Source organism: Pipistrellus hanaki (assembly GCF_964339955.1).
Source record: "Pipistrellus hanaki genome assembly, chromosome: 3".
Lineage (NCBI taxonomy): Eukaryota > Metazoa > Chordata > Mammalia > Chiroptera > Vespertilionidae > Pipistrellus > Pipistrellus hanaki.
In genome coordinates, this window is record NC_140505.1 from 13,326,197 (window position 1) to 13,347,923 (window position 21,727).

The following is a 21,727-nucleotide window of genomic DNA, read 5'->3' on the forward strand; positions in this document are numbered from 1 at the left end:
CAAGTAGCTGGATTCAAACCAAGCCTGTTCTACTGCAGAGGAGGGGTTTTCAATCACCCAGTGGCTCCCAGTGCTGCTGCTGGACTGGTGTGGGCAGCTGCTTTAGGCTACCTATGTCTGTGGCCCCTCTGAAAACTCTGCATCCTGAGGCGAGGCTTGGGGATCTGCCTCAGCAGGTATTTTAAAGCCCTGCTGGGGAGTCTGATGCACAGCAGGATCAGGGACCAGACCACTGCACCACACTCCCCTCCCAGCAGCACTTCTGTCCCTTAGAGCAGCACCGGAGAGAATTCCATGCACCAAACCTGCCTCCACCTATTATGGTTCCCTTTATCCTGGAAGGACTTTGGTGGCACCCAGTCAACCTGCTTCCTTCTGGGTCCCTTGCACAGCCTCCTTAGAGATGGGACTGGCTTCCCTGTAAACTTGGTCAGGGATTTCTTCCTTTGACAAACACTCCCGTAGCCGTGGCTTTGTGTCTGACAGTCAGTAAGCATTTGACACATACAGTCAGTTCTAGTGATTTGTGGGAATTATGCTCTATAAAGTCTCAGCCAATACCGAGTTAGCGAAAATGAATGACTGCTCCTAGGGAAAATTCAGGGTTAGGTTCCTGGGAGCTCCAGTTAGATTCTCATCCACTAATCCCTACCTAACTTGTTTTACATGTGTTTCTGTTTAAAGGCACCTTGTTGAGTAGATACTGTTGACTCATTAACAGTGAACTCACAGTCAACAGGGCTCTAACGCATTCCTGAGCAAAGCTTCTCTAACACATTTTCTTTGTAAGGCCCATCACTGCCTTTGCTCCAAGAACACTAGGTAGCACTTTCCAGTGCTTTCCTTGGGGGCCATTGTAAACAACGGAATCACTAAAAAAAAGCACAAAAATGTGAAAGCCTGGCACTAAATACACTTTGGAAAGAATACAGTCTGAGCTGAAACCGGTTTGGCTCAGTGGATAGAACGTCAGACTGTGGACTGAAAGGTCCCAGGTTCAATTCCGGTCAAGGGCATGTACCTTTGGTTGTGGGCACATCCCCGGTGGGAGGTGTGCAGGAGGCAGCTGATTGATGTTTCTCTCTCATCGATGTTTCTAACTATCTATCCCTCACCCTTCCTCTCTGTAAAAAAAATCAATAAAATATATATATATTAAAAAAAAGAATACAGTCTGAGATCTGAAACATGAAGGCCAGGTGTGGCCTTGTCCCACCTCCCTCGGAACAGTGGTGGGAAGACTCAAGTTCTTCACCTCTGTGCATGTCTCAGAATGACAGTGAAAAGGTCACGAGTACGGATTTGAGACTTACAAATACATTTTTTGCTAATAGGGAAATTTGCAGAGTGTGAGGATAGACTGTGCTAACTTGTCCTGATCCCACAACAGCAGCATGAGGTAGGCTGTATCACTGCGCTTCTCAGTTCTGATCACCTTTAGAAAGATGTATTAGCAAATTCCAAATGTGTCACTCCTCTTTTAACAGATGAAAAAGCTGAACCACAGAGAGGGTAACATAGCCATTAAGTGACAAAGGCCACAGTTAACTGCATAACCATGCTACTCTTTCCTCATTGTGAGCTTATCTCTGTGGACTGCAAAGCTGACCAAGCTTAGAGCCTGCCCATGGGAGAGATGCTGATAGAATTAAAAAAGGCGGGGGGGGGGGGGGGGGGGGAGGAGGAGGGGGAGGGGAATGAATGATTTTGCATAATTGTAGGCACTACTAGATATTCACTAGGCCTATTGCCTGGATCCCCTCTAATTTGCATTTCTCATAGTATGTTCCAGGATCCTGGGTTTGGAACCATTTAGTGTAATGCAGATTCTCAGAGATCCTAATTTCCCTGGTGTCAGAGAAAGGCTACGTTTTTTAGTAAATTCCTCAAGGGTATCTGGTGTCTCAGGATTTACAAAGTACTGTCCAAAGTTCAGTATCATCGTGCATAAAAATTATTCATAAAAATATGTATTTGTGAAATTTGTAGCATTCAGAGTTCCTCAGACTGTTTTTTAAAGGCCATAGTTTTTATTATTTGTTTGTTTTCTTAATAGGATGGTGGGGGGAAATGGGTCTAATAAAGATGTTTGAAAATGCAATTAAAAATCACAAAGAGTTTTTAAAAATGAGTTGCTTCAAGATTTGCATAACACCAAAAATTAAAGATAATTTGGTTTACGCAGGGAGCAGGGACCTTTTTTCCTTCTGAAGCATGGATTCTTAGCTAGCTCAAACTCCTAGAACACTTCAACTTAGGAAGCAGCAGGTTGCTATTTCTTCAATGCTTATCAACTTCCTCAAGATCTGGCTTTCCAAAGAAACAAAACTACAGGTTTACTTGAAAACAATGGAGAAACTAGATTAACACACTGATATTACTTTTAGAAAACTGAGCACTTAAGAATAATGGCTAGCCCTAGCTGGTTTTGCTCGGTGGATAGAGCATCGGCCTGCGGACTTAAGGGTTGGATTACAGTCAAGGTCATGTAGTTTGGTTGTGGGCATATCCCCAGTACAGCTCATAGATGTTTCTCTCTCATTGATGTTTCTAACTCTCGATCTCTCTCCCTTCCCCTCTGTAAAAAAAAAAAAATCAATAAAATATATTTTTAAAAAGAATAATGACTAACTGAATGATTGTCACACAATTGGTCAAAATCCACTGACATTCTTGTAATTTATTAATAATAAATTATAGTTCAATAAAATACACAGAATTTTAAAAATTTAATGACTGCTTCTGCATAACTCTACTTATTCTCTCTTCTTTCTGACTTATCACAGAAGACAAGATCTGTGTGTGCACCAACGGTTTTCTGAATTTTGTTCTCACTTGTTTAGTCCTGTACAGAAGTCAAAAGAGTAATAGCTAGAGGGACTGCAGAAACATTCACCAGCTCAGCGTTACTTCTGGTAAGAAAGGATGGGCATGGACTTGCCATGCCTGCTGCTGTGTTCCTTTTAAAAACTGGAATGCACTGTAATTGTTTCAAAGGAACAGTTATGTACCACATCAAAGGACCTACGTGCTACTACCATCCAAGGTTCCAGGCATCTCAATGGTCACAGCCTCTGTGTAGGGCAATCTTGCTTCTGTGAGATTTTCTGTCCAGGTAGCAATCAACTGACCTCATCTTTTCCTGTTTTACCAGCGCATCCATCCAGTTTGGAAGATGAGTGGGTGAAGGAACACTTGGCAATCATCTGTGATCATACACTGAGCCTAAAGAGCTCAGAACTATGGGCCCCGATGGAGCTCTTTTTCATCTCCTTCTCTCCTTAGCAACAATAGCTGTGGAGATTAATAAATAGGACAGGCTGCTTCTCATTCATGTACGGAAGGAAGACCACTTGCCATGGCTCATTCATAGGACAGAAGATGGATGCTGACTTGTCTTCTTTTCCTGGGAAGGAAGCACATGCAGTGGTTGGGTTATTGACTAGGGTTCAGAGATGAGGGCAACACTGTGAGTTTTGTGACAGGAAACGTAGTCCCCAACTAATGAGCTTCTTCTGAATATTTTGCTTTTCTTGAACTAAGGGATTCAGTCTCTGGCATGTTTGGCTACATTATTTAACACGGCTGGCCATATGGCAATGATAAGCCTACTTACCATTTCCAATTTGTGTTACCCCGTATCTCTGTCCATTCTTGCTCTGAGAAGGATAAGCCTTCTGACGGCTATGAACATAGCTAGCCTGTTAGGATATAACACCAATTGCTACAAATAACCTTAAGGTTTCCAATCCTTTCCAAGACCTGAAAACCAGTATGAGATGTGGCTTCAGAAACTATTCTCACACTTGTTTTCATGAGAGCAGTGACCTCCTCTTGAACTCAGGTGTTCTGCGAACCTGTGTGAGAAGTTTCAGATTCCCAGAGAAGTTGCATGATATGATAGCTTTCAGGGAATTAAAAAGGACTTAAATAAAAGTAGATAATTAGCTATTGTACTAAGATGTCAACACACACGAAAGGTTTTCAGTTGTCTTTGGATGCCCAGGTAGCACATTTTTAAGATGTATGTGTGTTTTGTTGTTTGTTTGTCTGCTTGTTACTATGCTACACGTTGTTTGAGCCCTGATTCAATCTGTTAAAAAGTAGACAGCCAGGAGAACAGAGCCTTTCTGCTGAGGTGTGAGGCCACCCCTCAGTTTTGAGGACCACAAATGGTCCCTGGATTAGTCGACTGTGAGAAAGCAAACCTGCCGAGAGCACAGGCCAGGGCTCGTCTCACAACAGCTTGGCAGTCGCGATGCAGAATTCGCTCCATGTAACCACTCCCTTTAGAGAAATGCAAATGCCACGCAAGCCCTCAGCCTCAAGAAAAATTACCATCATTCCTGTTAAGAAAGAAGAAATGAAGGCTCAAACTATCCATTCAAAAATTGAGCCTATTAAATGACTACACACAGCACTGAGCTACATGGAATGGAATATCTGAGGAAAATTTAAGCCACATCCTTGGACATTGCATGATTAAATCTCAAAATCATAAACGAAAGGTTTACATCTTCATGGTTCAAGATTCTAAAATAGTTCTAAAATTTAATAATGGAGCATTGCACCTCTGGTTGTACCAACCTTTGTCCCTTGACTTAATGAATAATGTCTTCACCGTATATGCATTATTCTTGGGTGGGCTCCCTCCCAAATCTGGGGACTTGGCTTGACCCACTTGGTTGACTCTGCTCAGCTCCATTGTCCCAATCTCCAGCAGGCCAGTGGCATGTGTTTTTACAGTGTCATGGTGAAGGCAGAGAAACTAGAAATAGAAAAGATTTCAAGCACTTTGAGGCCCAGGCTAGCAACTGTTACATTGTCCCTTCCACGCATTGTATTGACCAAAGAAAGTCATTAGTGCAGGTCAAATTTAAGGAGCAAGATGGTTCCATCTCTTTATGTGAATAGCTGCAAGGTCACATTGCAAAGAGTATGCATGTGGGGAATATTGGAGCTATTAAAAAATGCAAAGTAAGATGACAATGAGGTATCACCTCACACTGCCAGAATGGCTACCATCAACAAAACAACAAAGGACAAGTGCTGGTGGGAATGTAGACTGGTGCAGCCATTATGGAAAACAGTATGGACTTTCCTTAAAAAATTAAACATGAATCTGCCATATGACCCAGTGATCCACTTCTAGGAATATATCCTAAGATACCTGAAACACCAATCTGAAAGAATAGATGCACCCCATATGTTCATAGCAGCCCTATTTACAATAGCTAAGATCTGAAAACTGCCCGGATGCCCAATAGTAGATGTGTGGATAAAAAAAGCAATGGCATATTAATATCATGGGATACTATGCAGCAGTAAAAAAGAAGGATCTCTCTTGCCCTTTTGAGACAACATGAAGGGAATTGGAGAGTGTTACGCTAAGTGAAATAAGCCAGTCAGAGAAAGACAAGTATCACATGATCTCACTCATAAGTGGAATCTAATGAATAAAATAGATCCAGAGACATGGAAGCATGGAACAGACTGATGAATATCAGAGGAAAGGAGGTTATGGGAAGAGATTAACCAGAGAACTTATATGCACATAGCATAATCCATGGAAACAAACAATAATGTGGTGAAGGCCTGGTGAGGGGTGGGAGTGGGTGAGGGGTGGAGGGAGGTCACTGAGGAAAAAAGGGAACACCTGTAATACTTACAACAATAAAGATAAGTTAGAAAAACAACACATGGCTCACTTGATCATTTGGGATCTATAGCTACTTCTGGGCCAGTGAGACTAGTGTGTTTTCTTGGTTGCGTTTCATAAATAGCAATATGTTGGGCTATGTGGTATGAAAATTGAACACTGTAGAACCTCTGACCAGACGATCTTCTACTCTACAGTGAGACCCCTTCAGGAGCTTATACAGAAAGGAATGGCATGTGGGGATTTAGGGACCTTGTTTGGGTTCAACCACAAGAGGCCTTTGTGACTTAACAGTGTTGGCCATGCAAAGGAGAGGGGCAGAGGGGCCCAGCAATTGTGCCAGGCACATGCTGCACCATTGCCACCTCTGCCTTAGGACATCTCTGTGTGAAGTACCATCTGCTGCCTGCTCCTAAGGAAGGAGTGACTATTTCCATGGGAGACAAATTTCACAGTGACAAGAGCACAAGCTCTACTCCAGTTCTAAGATTAGAACCAAACTAACAGAACAAAGATTTTTGCATGTATCTTCTGGTCATCATCTGAAACACTCACACAGAAGGATCATATTGTTCAAAGCAAATCTCATTACCCGCAGTGCCAGCCACAGGTTGCCTTTTTAGAAGCTTCTTTGTTTCAGAGTTGCTGAGTTATTCAGACTGTTAAAAAGCTATGTGCATGTAAGAACCCTAACAAGTCATCTGTCTAGAACATTTCCTTTTTTTTTCATTCTTCCTCTCACCCCTCCCCCTTAAAAAAAAAAAGACTTAAAAGGGTAAATTTATTTCTTCTAATAATATTCTGGAAAGAAGAGACAGGCTTTTGAAATGCATGTCTCTATGAATGCCAAGAAAAAAAGTACACAGTTGTTATCAGCTCCTGCCATCAAAATTCTTTAATTTAAAGAACATTCAGCTGTCTGAAATTAGGTTGCAGACTCTAGGGTTGAATATCTTGTGGGTGGAATTGCTTGGTGATATAACACAGCATTTAAGAGCTGATATTCAGCTTGGGATGGGAAGATGTAGACAATGAAGAGTAGAGGACACATGGGTTGGGAGAGAGAAGAGGATGTGCTGTGTGTGTGTGTGTGTGTGTGTGTGTGTGTGTGTGTGAGCACGCAGATGGTGGGTGTTTTAGAAAGGGAAGGACTTGTCCACAAAGCAGCAATTCAGTGACTCCCATTTCAGACAGGTTGAAAGCCACTGCTACCTCCTTCAATAGATTTTGCAATAGGTGTCTAAAGGTGACATACCTTTAAGCATTCTCAACTATGAAACTAACTTCTAGAAAAATCTTGCCATTTGTGAAAACATGGATGAACCTAGGGGGCATTAGGCTAAATTAAATAAGTCAGAAAAGAAAGACGAAGGCCATATGATTTCACTTATATGTGTAATCTAAAAAACCAAAATGAATGAAAAAATAAAACAAAACAGAAACAGACCCATAGATATGGAGAACTAGCTGATGGTTACCAGAGGGGGGCAGGGGAATAAATGGGAATAAAACCAATATTTTTTAAAAGGTGTTTTGTTTTTTTTAAATTGATTTTTAGAGCTAGGGGAATGGAGAGGGATAGAGAGAAACATTGATGAGAGAGGAACAACATTGGATGGCTACCTCCTGCACACACCCCTATAGGAATTGAACCAGCAACCTCTTGGTTCCTGAATTGACACTTAACCCCTGAGCCACACAGGCTGAGCTAAAAAAAAAAAAAAAAAATTTAAATAAACAACAACAACAACACAGTATCTTGAGGACAAGCTTGCCAAACAAACAAACCAACCCAAGTAGGCAGGTTCCTTAAGTAGCTTTCAGCATAAGGTAAAGCCTCTCTTATACAAAAACAACAACAAAAAAACCCCACAATATTCTTCCTACTTGTTAATTTCTTAGAATGTTTTCATGATGACTTATATTCTAAAATAGATAAATTAAATAATAAAAATTACTTCCAATAGTAAATTAATAATCCACAGCTGATCTTGTCTAAAGTATGTTGAAATTTATAAGCACAGATAGCTTATTTTATTCAGTATATGTTTGTAAATACACACAAAGCACATAAAATGGCTTTCCAGTGTGTATCTATGTGCAGACCTAAAACAATTACATAAAATACATATTTACTTGTGGCATATGTGCCTGCATATACACTGTGAATACATTTCATAGTATACATAACTTGCAAGGGTAGTCTGTGTTTGAGTACCACTCATTCGTTTGCTCCATCAATGTGTTTTGAAATGATATACTGATGAATAAGTAATAAGAAGACAATGCAACAAAGAACTACCTTTTTATGCAAGAAAAGACATTTTTTGGAGCATCAAATAAACGCTCTCTGCAAAAATACATATTTTAAAATCTCATCTTGCATTTTCTGACATCTCAGACGGACCCGGAGAGACAAAGTACTAGACTCCTAGGAAACCCCTGTCACTTTGTTAGAAGTCTCGAAGACAAGGTCTGGTAAAGCGTAAATATGACAGCTAATTTCAACAACTACTGTCAACCACTGCATTTCATTAGCACGAGAAGCTGAACTGGGAATCCAATCCCACAGACTCTGGGTGAATTAATCAGCCTGGCTTCCTTTTATGAGGATAGTTCAGGTCGAGCTAATCCCCAGCTGCCTCAGTGAGGGCATGTCAGAACAGGGAGGTTAGCAGACCTAGGATGTGGTGTGACCCATGCGCTTTCAAGTTGTACAGCAAACTCTTTGGTGCATTTCAATCTGATGACCACACTTAGGCGTTTTATGAAATGCATTGTCCACATGATTCTTTCAGTGAGGGTCCCTTGTAGCCTCCCCAGGAATCCAGGGGAGTCCTTTATCTCCCACTGTCCCACTCCACTCCCCACCGCCACCCATGAGACCGGGGAAATTGATAAATTCACCTCTCAAAATAAACACTGTTTTATTTTATTAAATACTAGAGGCTCGATGCATGAAGATTCATGCAAAAATGGGCCTTCCTGCCAAAACCGGTTTGGCTCAGTGGATAGAGCGTCAGCCTGCGGACTGAAAGGTCACGGGTTCGATTCCGGTCAGGGGCACGAACCTGGGTTGCGGGCACATCCCCAGTGAGGGGTGTGCAAGAGGCAGCTGGTTGATGTTTCTCTCTCATCAACGTTTCAAACTCTCTATCCCTCTCAATTCCTCTCTGTGTAAAATCAATAAAATATATATATATTTTTTAAAAATGGGCCTTCCTTCCCCTGGCTGCCAGCACTGTCTTTGCTCTGGCTGGAGCTTCCTTTCCACATTTGCTCCAGCCCAAAGCCACCTTTCCGCTTTCCCAAGCTGCCCAGAGGCCTGGAGCAGCTAGGGCAGTGCCAAACACCTGCATCATTGCCATAGCAATGCATGTATCCTACCCCTGGCTGCTTCACACCTGTGTATGCAAATTAACTCACCATCTTTGTTGGGTTAATTTGCATACTTACTCCTGATTGGCTGGTGGGTATCACAGAGATATGGTCAATTTGCATCTTTCTCTTTTATTAGTGTATATAGTTTTACTGATTTCAGAGAGGAATGGAGAGGGAGAGAGGAGAGAGATGGAAACACTAATGATGAGAGAGAGTCATTGATTGGCTGCCTCCTGCATACCCCACACTAGGGATCGAGCCTGCAACCCAGGCATGTGTCCTGACCACGAATCCAGCAGTGACCTCAAACCCTGTTTTTAAATGCTTCTTTTGGAGAATGGATTATCTTGGCATGCATTGGCTGGACAGTGCACTTGGGTCTTTGACAGGTATCTCAGCGGGCACTGAATTGTGGGAGTGGATGGTGAGGTGGATGGTGAGTCAATGCAGGCCAAGCAGGCCTCCTGCCCCACAGCATAAAATCAAAACAGGAACAGCCGCAGTTCTGCACAGAAAGGTGTAGCACTGGCTCAAGAGGCCACAGAGACCTGGTGGCGACGAGGCTTAGCCTTAACTCAGAAGGGCTCTGGAAACACGGCCTGTGTGATCCGGTGAGGATCTACTAGGAAATACCCTCAATCCTGTTCAGAGTAAAGTTATTACATGAAAAATCAAGCTAACAAGTAAATAAATATTCACATGACAAAGATGCACTGTATGCTTTTAAAAGGTTTTTGTGTTTCCTGAGGACATTTGAAATGCAATTGATTAAGCTGAAAATCTTCCTCCTTTGCTTCTCTTTTCCATATATATTTTTTTTCTGAAATAAACAGAGATCGCTGTTTTAAAGGGAAAACAATAGAAGTGATTCGGAAGTACAGTTTCATTTACAAAAGTGGCGTTTCCACATGCATTTTCTGAAGTAAATTTTACTCAGTCTTCCCGGAGCTGGTGCCTCCTCCACTGGTGGAAGCAGCTGCGCCTTCACCAGGCCGGACACACAGCCATTCTGTGAGATGAGGAAGCTGAGGTCCAGGGCAGGCCAGCCATGTACCCAGAGGCACAGTCGTAGCTGGAACAGGGGGTCTCAGAACCTGGGACTCCTTACTCAGGGGGAAACACTTACAACAAGGGACAGTGAGGTTGAATGTACACAAAAGTTTATGTTAAGCTGGGTTACTGGATTCTGGAAGCTCTCTGTTGTTATCAGATAAATTATGCCACCCCTTTGGTCTCTTTTGATGCCCAGACACATGTGTGTCATCCGTTGGTAAACAATAGTACTGTTACCATTGCGTTCATTAGCAGGTATTTGACTTGAATACCCGAAACAGTTGTAATTAAGCTATTCCTTGGGAGGAATTTCAATACTGTGTTCAGTTTCTTTTTGTATTGTGTGTGCCAAAGCTGAATCTGCAGCCGCATTATGTAGCACAAATCAATTCACAACACCTCCAGCATGCGTTTTCGTGGGGAAGAAAGCAATTAAGATTTCGAGCAGGTGCTGCTTTGACTATTAATTACAAACCCTGTGGAACACATTGAGATGTGCAGTATAATTCTGGGAAACATCTCATTTTAAATTGGAAATGGTTCCTTGCTTGTTAGGAGACAGGCTCAGGCAAAGGCAAGGTGTAAGTATCTTAATATACGCAATAAAAATTTGAGGCTTTGTGAAACTTAAGTTATGAAAGGACATAATTTTATTAAATGCCTTTAGGAATGAATAAGAGGTGATGAACTATTCTAGTCCATCAAACAAAAAAATGTTGATATTTGTCATAAAATAAAATAAAGGCAACCCAAGTACAGAGAGAGGGGGTCTGCTGTCCATGGGGCGTGGCTCTGGCAGGCTCCCGGCTCCCAGCAGGAGAAGGGCACAATGGGAGAACTGGTATTGCACAGTAGGGTGGTGTGGCTGCTCTCCTTCTGTCAGTCCCAGGTAAGAGCAGTGGGCCCTTCAGCCCCAGCGAGCAGCTCAGAGCCCTAAATACTAGTTAGTGATACGAATAGCATATTAGTACATCTGCTTCTCCCTTTCTTCCCTAGAGACAAGTCTTGGAAAAAAAAAAAAAAAAAAAAAAAGGCATAGTATTCACCAATAGGCAAGAGACAGTACAGTCTCAAGTTCAAATGTGAGTTAATACCAGAATGAACTCACATGTTAGGTAAATAAACAACCTGTGAGAGACACCAAAACATATAAACAAAAGGATTAAAAATTAAACAAACACAGAATCGACAGAGCAAAGAGATGGAAGCTTTTAGAAAACATTATTATGAATGACATCTTCAGAGGGAATGAAGGGATCACACATCCCTAAGACAAATCTCGCTAAATGAATAATAATCAGAGGAACTGAAAATAAAATCTTGATTATTGAAATGATTTCAACAGATGGATTAATAGTAAAAGAGAGACAGCTTAAGAGTGACACATTGGAGAAGACAGCTCAAAAGGACAAAAAGGTAGAATATGGGAAAATGAAATTAGAAATCTTACAGGACATCTCCCAAAATTATAACATCTACCTTAAAGAAAAAAAAAATAGGGAAAAGGAAGGAAAAGAAATAATCTAAAAAACAGTACAGGGGTACTTCCCCGAGTGGAATTATAACACCAACCAATTACATTTCATTTCTATTCTCAGAAATTAACTCTATCAGCAATTACCATAAAATAAGTGAATAACATTCACATGCTAAATATTCTCAGACTGGGTTGAAAACAAAACAAAACAAAAAAAGGTAATTCAACTATATGCCACTCACAAGACATGTGAACATGACAGAAAGAAATTTCTGGGGGGAAAATATCTTTGAAAGAGATTTACATAACAGATGGTAACAAAAAACCTCAATGTGACAACATTACATTAGACAAAATAGAAATCAAAGCCAAAAAAGAGGCATCAAAAGAAACAAAGAGGGTATATTTAATATTCTGAAGAGGTACAATTAGTCAGAAAATTATAACATGAATCCTAATGTGGCCAACAGATTGCCTGTGCTATGTAAAGCAGGCACTGGTATAAGCACAAACAGAAATAAAACTCACAACCTTAGAGGGAGATTTAAAAATATTTGTCACTTACGTGAACAAATAGATACAGATATATAGAATTCAAATGACACAATTAATAAACAATCTAGTATGTATATGTTACTGGTTATAAAATATTTACACAAAATAATATGTGTGTAAATACTGGGTATCTCTCCTAAAAATATATATATATATATACTTTAACAGCTAATAGCTCAATTTTGAAAATGAAATGCATTTTAATAAACACTGACTTTATTATTATTATTCAAAATGTGTATGAACCTACATATAACACATACACATACTTTTTAAACATACATAGGGGATTCCTAAAACTGCCTATGCATTGACACAAAGAATATTCACAAATTCTGAAATTCCTGGTCAAACAAAAATTAGGCCACACTTACTGACCACAGTGCAATAAAATTAACATCCAAGAAATAGAAACAACGATCTAAAAAAAATCCAACTGGAATTTTAAGTCTAAATCCTTTCAAATTAAAATAGGGATGACTAGCTATTTAAAAATGAACTACGTTAAGGAAAACATATCAAAACCCGTAGCATACAAGCAATGCTCAGAGGAAAATAGGAAGCAATGCCTAAGATAAGGCAGGATTTCTTCATTTATAAGGTTCTGAAACAGAACTTGAACTAACTTAAGGAAAGGAAAAACATACTGGCTTATATAATTAAAAAGTTCAGGGTAGACTTGAGACATGGCTTGATCCATGTGCTCAAAAAATATCACTGATGCCTGTTTCTGCTTTAATGCCTTCATGCTCAGGTAGACTCTCCCCAGGCGATCACAATGATTACCTGAAGTGCCTGGTGTGTATCCTCTGAGTTCAGCAACCCAAGGGGAGCGTACTCACACTAACTCCAATGTGGCCACTTGGAATGAGGTGAGGTTCTGCTCCACTCAAAGCAGAAATACGAGGTAAGGGTGTGTAGGGCAGAAAAATCTAATTCAATAGGAAAGATGGAAAATAAACTAAGCTAACACTGAGTGGTCAGATTATTATGACCACCCTGTCAGTACTTCGTTGGGCCACCTTTTGTCTTCAGTTCTGAAACGACTCTTCTTGGCATTGACTCCACGAGATGTGGAAAGGTGATGAGAGGAATCTGACACCATGCCTGAGGAATAGCACTGTCCAGTTCTGTGAGATATGATTGTTGTGGAATCAGCTGCCTGATGGCTCTTTTAACTTCGTCCCACAAATGCTCAATTGGATGGAGATCTGGTGATTGTGGGGGTCAGCTAAGCAAGGTAAAGTCTCCCTCATGTTCTTGAAATCATTCCTGCACAATACGAGCACCGTGGCATGGAGCATTGTCTTGTTGGAAGAAGCCATCTCCATTGGGGTAGGCCATCAACATGATAGGATGAACTTGATCAGCAATGATACTTAGGTATGTTGTGCTACATGAATTAAAGAGCCCAAACATGCCAGGAAAGAGCCCAAACATGCCCCAAACCATACCACTGCCCCACCAGCTTGAAGGGTTGTATCATGCATGTGGGGTGCATGCTTTCATGCTGTTTCCACCAAATTCTCACTCTGCCATCTGCACGATGTAATTGGAAACGTGATTCATCTGATCACATGACTTTTCCCAATGCTCGACAGTCAAATCCTTGTGTTCCTGTGCGGATTGGAGACATTTTATCTTGGTAACTGCAGACAGCAAAGGTGTTCTAACAGGCCTTCAGCTTCCATATCCCAAACAGTGCAGTGTACGCCTAATTTGCCTACAAACGTCAGGTGGTCATAATAATTTGGCCACACAGTGTACTCAAAGAGTTAAAAAGATAACAAAGTAAACCCTGATAAGCAAAAATATCAACTAATTAAGCAAAATGTTATGGAAAATGAAAAAGTGGTGGGATTCATAAAGAAAACCAAAATTTAGTACTTCACAAAACAGACAAATTTTTGACAAATCTCAAGAACAAGATGAAACACAGGCATGAGCAAAATTAGGATGGAGAGAGAACGAAAGTTAAGATATGGATTTCTAAAACTATAAAAGAATACCTTTGTGACTTTGTTTTAAATAAAATAGAAAATACAAGTGAAAGAGATGATTTTCTGTGAAGATAAAAAAATTAGTCAAAATTTGGTCTTCTTCCAAAACCTGACATGAACCACATACACACACACACACGGAACCTGGAAAAAGCAATCAAAGATATATTCCCAATAAGTGTCACTAGGCTTGGAATTTTGACAACTCTATTTTACCAAAATTTCAAGAAGAGATACCTCCAAAGCTTAGAAAAGTGTAGGACCATTCCTAATTCATTTTATAATTTTGGCATAACTTTGATGGCAAAAGTAGGCAAAGATAGCATGAGAAAATGATATGCAAATCTCACATATGAACAAAGGTGCAAAATAAGCTCATCAACAAGACATATAGATTCAATGTGATATAGATAACATTATATTCACTGGACAGAGTCAATTGAAAATGTTCACCAAGGAATCTCACATTCAATAGAAGCAAAAAATAAAACACTTAAAAATACACTAATAAGAAATATGGAAGACCCAAGTGGAAAAATCTAGAATGCTTCCAAAAGCACATGTATTGATAATGGACTAAATATAGGTAGTCTGAGTTCTGTACAAGATGAGAAAGTCCCACCATCTCCCCCTTTAACCTCTGTGCTTCCTCTAAAACGAGCTGCCTGAGAGGACGTTACCTCCTCACTTGAGAGGGATGGTGCTCGGCCTAGGCAATTTGAGGACTGGGGAACCCTCTGCTTCCTGGGTTCTCTGCAGTAAGACGGGTGGGATGCATTCTCTCTACAGTTTCTCTTGTTAAATATATTCCATCTCCTTCAAATAAAGTTGCTTCATTCTCCCCCAGAAAGCAAAGTCCCCTACGCCATTTTTCCTTTCTCATATTTTCTGCTCTCCAACAATTGCGTGCCTATTTTGAGAGAAGGGGACATTTCTGAAAGCTGCTCTCTGGGACAGAATGATTCTTCTCCCTGTCACTCTTTCCCCCTTGGGCTATTTCTGAAGATCAGTGCTGAGTAGGAGTTGGAGGTGGACTGGACCCTTCGTTGCCCTGTTGAGCTCTATTTGAGGCAGTCAAGGCCACATCTGGGCCTCTCAGTCACTCTCCGTCAATAGATGCTGGCCATGCTCAGTGGGCAGGAACACCCAGCCAGGAAGGCAACAGGCCTCAGTCTTCCTCTGGGCCTTAAATCCCATTCCTTACCTCTCAGGTCCCAAACCCACCCACTGCTGAGCTTCCAGGAAAAGAATGGAAGAAGACGAGGCCTGGTGTGTCTGCATTTACATAGGAATTCCTCCGGAAGGCCTACAGGCTGTGGATTATACTTTATGGAGACTGTGCTCCACGGGGAGAGAAGTTAGTTATGATTGTCACTAATAGTCACTGTCATAGTCACCATGCCTCTGCCCTTTTTTCTTTTCTCCCCTGCTAGCTGGTGGCCTCATTCCTCAGAATTTTCAGTCACTCGTCTTTCTTACCCACTTCTCCACTTTCTTCCTCATCAGATTCACACCCACCCTGTTTATTGTTCATATTCTCTTTTATTTGTACTTACCTTCCTTTTCCCTCTCTGCATCATGGCCTAACTCAATTCACAGCTTCTCAATTCACAGCTTCTCACATTGAAAAGATTAGATAGGACAAGGGTCCCAAAGTCTGGGCCATTCTTACTAAACTCTATTCTTGCTAAATGTTTAAATATAGTGTGTTTTGCAGACCAGCTGTAAACAAGATGAACTTGACAGATAGCCAACTGTGTCATTGACCAATAGTGTATAGAAGCAATGGCTAAGCCCCCTTCTGGGACACAGAGCTTTGGATACAAATCCCCTGTCAGCTTCACCTTACAACAACCTTATTCATGAAAAAAACACCCCAAGTGGCGACCCCCTTTGGTTCGGTAACAAAGATGTTGTCTTCAGATCATTCATATTGCTTTCTTCCTCAATAACCCTTTTGTCAGCCCACTTGCCCACCTTCAGGCTTAGCATTTACGGGGGCCAAAGAGTCAGCACAAGAAGAGGGCTGGAGAGGAGGCAAGGGGTTGCCAACTCAATACCCACAGGTCCTGTCAGGTGATAGGAGGTTGCAAATGGGCCAGATGGCAAACTGGCAAGTGCATGGGCCATGAAAGGGAGCAGCTGCTACTCAGCCCCCTCTTGGTGCCAGGTGGGAGTGCGGGCCTCGCTGCCAGAGCCAGAGCCCTCCATTTGTAAGAAGCAGGAATATCTTTGTTATCAGAAGCATCTCAGGTTGCCCAAACACTCACAGTTCTTCAGCCAGACCTGGAAATCTGCAGGAGTTAACTACTGACTGTAGCTCAGACTTAGGGTTTGTTGAAGATTGTTATCTCCCACCTGAGGAATGGTACTCAAAACAGAGAGCAGAGGGGAGCAGAACCTGAGAGCCAGCCCTTCCCCCCTTCTCTAAGGCTCGACTCCGCGGAACTGCTGTCTGTCATGCAGCCACAGTATGTCAGGCCCTGCGTTAAGCCCTTTACATGCTTTGTCCCACAGAATCCTCACAATTACCTTGGAAGTAGTGTTGTAAGATAGAGCAAATAAAAATACGGGGCACTGCTAAATTTCAAATTTAACTGGCCAGCCTTGTTTTATCTGATGACCCTCCAAGAGTTAAGTACAGTCATAATCTCACATACAAAAGAGGCGGGTCACTCATGAGTTGCTCAAAAGTCACCTAGCTAGTTCATAGTGGAGTCAGGAGTTAAGATGCAAACCTAGGTCTGTTCATTTCCTAAGCCCTCACTTAACCTCCAAACTAGTATTTCTCTAACTTTGGGCCCAGAGGTTAGAGAGTAATTCACAAATTAAATTTTTTAAAAATTAGTGACAATATTAAATGCTAACTTATTAGTTGTACAGATCAGCAGGTGGTTCTTGACCTGAATAAACCAATTGTAATAAACCACTTATGAGGCCATCTGGAAATTTTGAACACAGACTAGATATTTAATTACCTTGAGAAATTAAATGTAATATTGGCATGGTGATTTAGTTTTTGTGAAAAAATAGTCCTTGCCTTTTAGAAGTATATGTTGAAGTATTTACAAATGAAATTATGTCTGGGATTGGCTTAAAAATAATATATGGGGGAGTAAATGAAGGGTAGAAATATGATTGGCCGTGAATTGATGATTGCTGAAACTGGGTGATTGGTGTACATATGGGCTGCTTATACCACCTCTATCTCTATAGTTTTGTGTACATTTGAAAATTTCCATTATGTGAAGTAAAAAATGACAATCATTTTGCAGCAATAATTGCAACTATAGGTTTTATTGTGAAACTAGAGGCCCAGTGCACAAAATTCTTGCATGGAGGTGGGGGTTCCCCTCAGCCCAGCCTGAACCCTCTCCAATCCAGAACCCCTCGAACATCCCTCTCACAATCTGGGACCACTGGCTCCTAACTGCTCACCTGTCTGCCTGTCTGATCACCCCTAACTTCCCCCCCTGCCATCCTGATCACCCCTAACTGCACCCCGCCCCCCCCCCCCCGCCCCCTTGCTGGCTGGGTTGTCCCATACAACTTGCCAGCCTGCTGTTTGGTTGTTACTATTACTGTGATGCTGTCCAGGATTATTTGCATATTCCTCTATTATTAGTATAGATAGACTATTTTCTCAAGTCAGTGTTTATCAAACAAAGTTCAAGTATTTTTTGGGATTTTTGAAAATTATATTTTCTTTAAAATAGGTACATATAATTATGTAATTTTCAAATTTAAGAAGTGCCAAATGCTGTTTTATTGCTAAATATACAGAAATATAATAGAAGTACTCACTGAATTTAGAGATCTTGAAAATCTACTTTCTACATGCTCCTGTCATAATTATTTTTGATCTTTTATATTTTTCACTATACAGATACATTATGCAGGTAGTTTAATCCGTGCTATTGCTTTACTAAGAATGATAATAATGATGATAAAATTATTTTTCAATCTTACATTTGACCATGACCATGTAAACATCAATAGTGAAGGTAGGAGGCTAGGACAAATGTTCTCCTTTCTCCAAAAAATCAGGGATTTTCAAGTTGGAATTACATCATAGGGTAGAAATCTATTTTTTGAAGTTAAGGATAAAAACCTTTTTTGAATTTTCACTTCTGTAGGTTGGTGTAAAATTTGCAAACCATGCACACTTTGTATATACTCTGACATAAGATGGAAAAAAATTGCAAGACTGCTCTCAGTGTTATTAAATACGCTGCCCTGGAAGTATCCATTGAACTAGAATGGCAGAACTGGGAACTCTCATTACCCAAATATGTTGGGCAAAGTGACAATGACTGCAATGGGCTCCAGCTTGTGTGTGACATCAGAGGAGGGTATTACTGCAGAATTTCCTAATAAGACCGTGTCCTGCCCTTTAAACAATAAGCGTTGCCACTGGCTACCTCCCAGACACATGCCCAGTCATCATCTGTGCACATGTCCTAGCCTTCAAAGGTAGGAAGATCTTTGTTACTCCAAGAGTTTCTCATAACTGGGCGTCATTAATAGTCCTGGGGAGAGGAAGAAGGAAGAAGACAAAGAAATTGCAGAATGTGAAAGTTGGATGGAGAGAGAGTATTGACCACGGTAAGTAGAGGCTGGGTGTCAGAAATTGCCTTCAGGTGACACTTGGTGGTGTTTGTGCTGTAGATGCAAATGCTTTCTAACAATGTGCCTGGATATAGTGATCTCCCCGTGGACAGATGAGCAAGCTTGCCTGGGTGGCTAGAGACCTATGGCTGATCATTATCATTAAAAACAGTTTAGTTTGAGTTCCAAATCCTCCAGGTGATAGCAGTGTGCCATACAAATTTGCCATTTTTCATGAGTAACATGATCTGAAAAACATGCTATAAAACTTTTTTTTTTTTTTTACAGTGGCACAATAAATAGCCAACCAGACCCAAGATACCTTTGCCATTCACTACGTGTTAGCTTAAACTCAACACGGGAGGAGCTCTGATGCCAAGACTGCAAACCTACATGGCTTTCAGGTGAAGGATCAGCCACCATGCTGAGGTGATACTCCCTAAGTCCATAGCCACGTTGAGAGAACACCCACGTATGTAATATCTGTAAGACAACATTTCCCCCCGCCCCCCTCACGTAGCACTCCCCAGTAGATTCACTGTAAAATCATGAATTCACTGTCCAAGCTACATCCCGTAACATAGGTATGACTCCATCAAAGAGACTGAGGATATAATTGTGCATGTTTAAGTGGTTTAAATTATTGGGGGTGGAGGGTGGGAGTGGTATGTAATCCTTTTTGAATATTGTTTTTTTAAAATCTCAGTCTTTGGATTGGAGGGCTTACCTAGTTTCTCCCCTCCTTTAAACATGAGTAATTTTTTGAAGCCTAAAGAGTTGTTAGGAAGAAAAACATTGCAATATACAAGCAGGCAATTTATCTGCAAACACAGGGAGGTGAAATACCTGATAGGAGAGGAAAGCATGATCTCAGCTGACTAGGGAAAGGAAGCTGGGCATGCGCCCAGTAATGTGTGTGCTCCAATGTCTGTAACATGCCTCTTCTGAGAGTGTTATTTTTCAACACGAGGGATTCCCAATGCTGAGTATAACAATAGCCTTGGGTAGCAAGGAGCAAGAGCTTGGAAGAGAGAGCTGGCTGGGGGCTGCCTGGCAAGGATTCAAGATCATGGGGCTGGCGAATTTCCATACAGGATCTCAGCACTGGCTGAGCTGCCGTCAGTCTCTCTGCCATGCTTTCATCCGTGCTAGGGCCAAAGGCCCTAGAGGTTCACTCTGTAGCAGTTCAGGGAGGCAGGAAGGGCGTGAAGCCCAAATGGGCAGGCCAAGGAGTCCGCAGCCAAGCCTAGGGAGAGACTCATGAAATAAATAAGTAAATAATTTGGGGGAAAGCATTTTAAAAGTTTATTTTTTCTCAGAGTAAATAGAATAGAACTATGTCTGAGGGAAGGAGACCAAAGAAGTTCAGTATTCACCTCTAAAATCCACTGTTTTATTATCAAAATAATTTATTGTGTAATGACTAGGTTTTCTAACCTTCCCACTAGTTTATCTCCTTGATTTTGTTTGCTGAGATTTTGTGCATCTTAGTCTCCTGTGGTCTCTGTAGATGATGACACCACATATGAAACCATCTGTGTCTTCCTATAATTTCCAGGGTATGCATATCAAACATGGAGATTCACGTGTCTCTGTAAAAATCTGTATCCATGAAAATTATAGATTTTATAATACAACCGGGAAAAATGATTTAAATATATATATATAGGCCCGATGCATGGAATTTGTGAAAGGGGCTTGGCCCTCAGAGCCCTGGCTTTGTCTGGAAGGTTGTCCAGAAGATCGTTCGGCTGTTCAGTCTAATTAGCATATTAGCTGTTTATTATATAGGATTCCTGAAACATTTAATTGTTCCTTTCAGTCTCCTCCTTGCCCCACTCCCCATGGCCCAATAAATATTTAGACATGGAAGTGTGCCTCACAGACACCCTAGTCACTCACATTTACATATAATGTACATCTATTGGCTTGGGGATTTTGTTGGAGAAAGAGCATCTCCAAATAAATTCCTTAGAGAAGCAAAGGTCATGATAAACTTTTTGTCACCCAGATCTGCCCAGGATACCTGCTTGAGGAGCTAACTTGAGTTTGGCGTGTGAGTAAGACCCTGAGGCCACTCAGTGGGAGTAGGAGGTCACTCTGTCAAAGAAGGAAGGAAAAGGTCAAGTCCAGTAAGAGAGCAGCTCTGCTCACACAAAGCCAGTGGGAGGAGCTTCATACATATTTACTGACTTTTTGGGGACATTCTGCTGAGAATTGCTTTCTAGGAAACCAACACAGTGGTATCTGTATATTAACCTGGTTTCCTTACCCATGGATCCCTTTTGATATCACTGGATCCTTCGGAGAACGTCTGCATCTCAGTTCTGGCACCGGTGGTAAAAGCTCCATGTTCCACCACCTTCATAATCAAAAGATTTAAGGTAGATGAACACAAGTCTTCTTCCACAGGTCATCTAGCAGCCCATGAAATCAGAATTAAGTAAGAGATGTTAGAAATTGAATGAAGCCAATGAGAAATTTCCCCATGGTCCCCCATCCACGTACTTTTAATCAGTAACATACAAATGTTATTCTTAAAAAGGAAGAAAAACAAAAATTGTGTGAACATTTTCTTTGCTTTGGTAAGAGATAGTGCCATTCTCATCTTTCGAGATGGTGAAAGTCGCCTAAAAGTTGACTTTTTCAAAGGCAGGGAAGCAGTTGCATTAGAATCTGCTGAGAACAGAATTCAGATGCTCTGCACTGTGGTCTGGGTCTGTATGGGAACAGCCTGTGTGTGACACAGCTTTACAAGAATCAGAACATCTGGGGCTCAGCCTGGCCTTGGCCAGTGGTCTTCAGAGTGGGGCCCTAGAGAATTCACTGCGGGGGGATGAAAAAATGCTTAGAAATTCTACTTTTACAAATGTCATCTCATCTTTTAAAATATCACTTATTATATATGTTCAAAATGAATATAACATAAGTTTAAATATATATATATATATATATATATATATATATATATATGGAGAGAGAGAGAGAGATTTA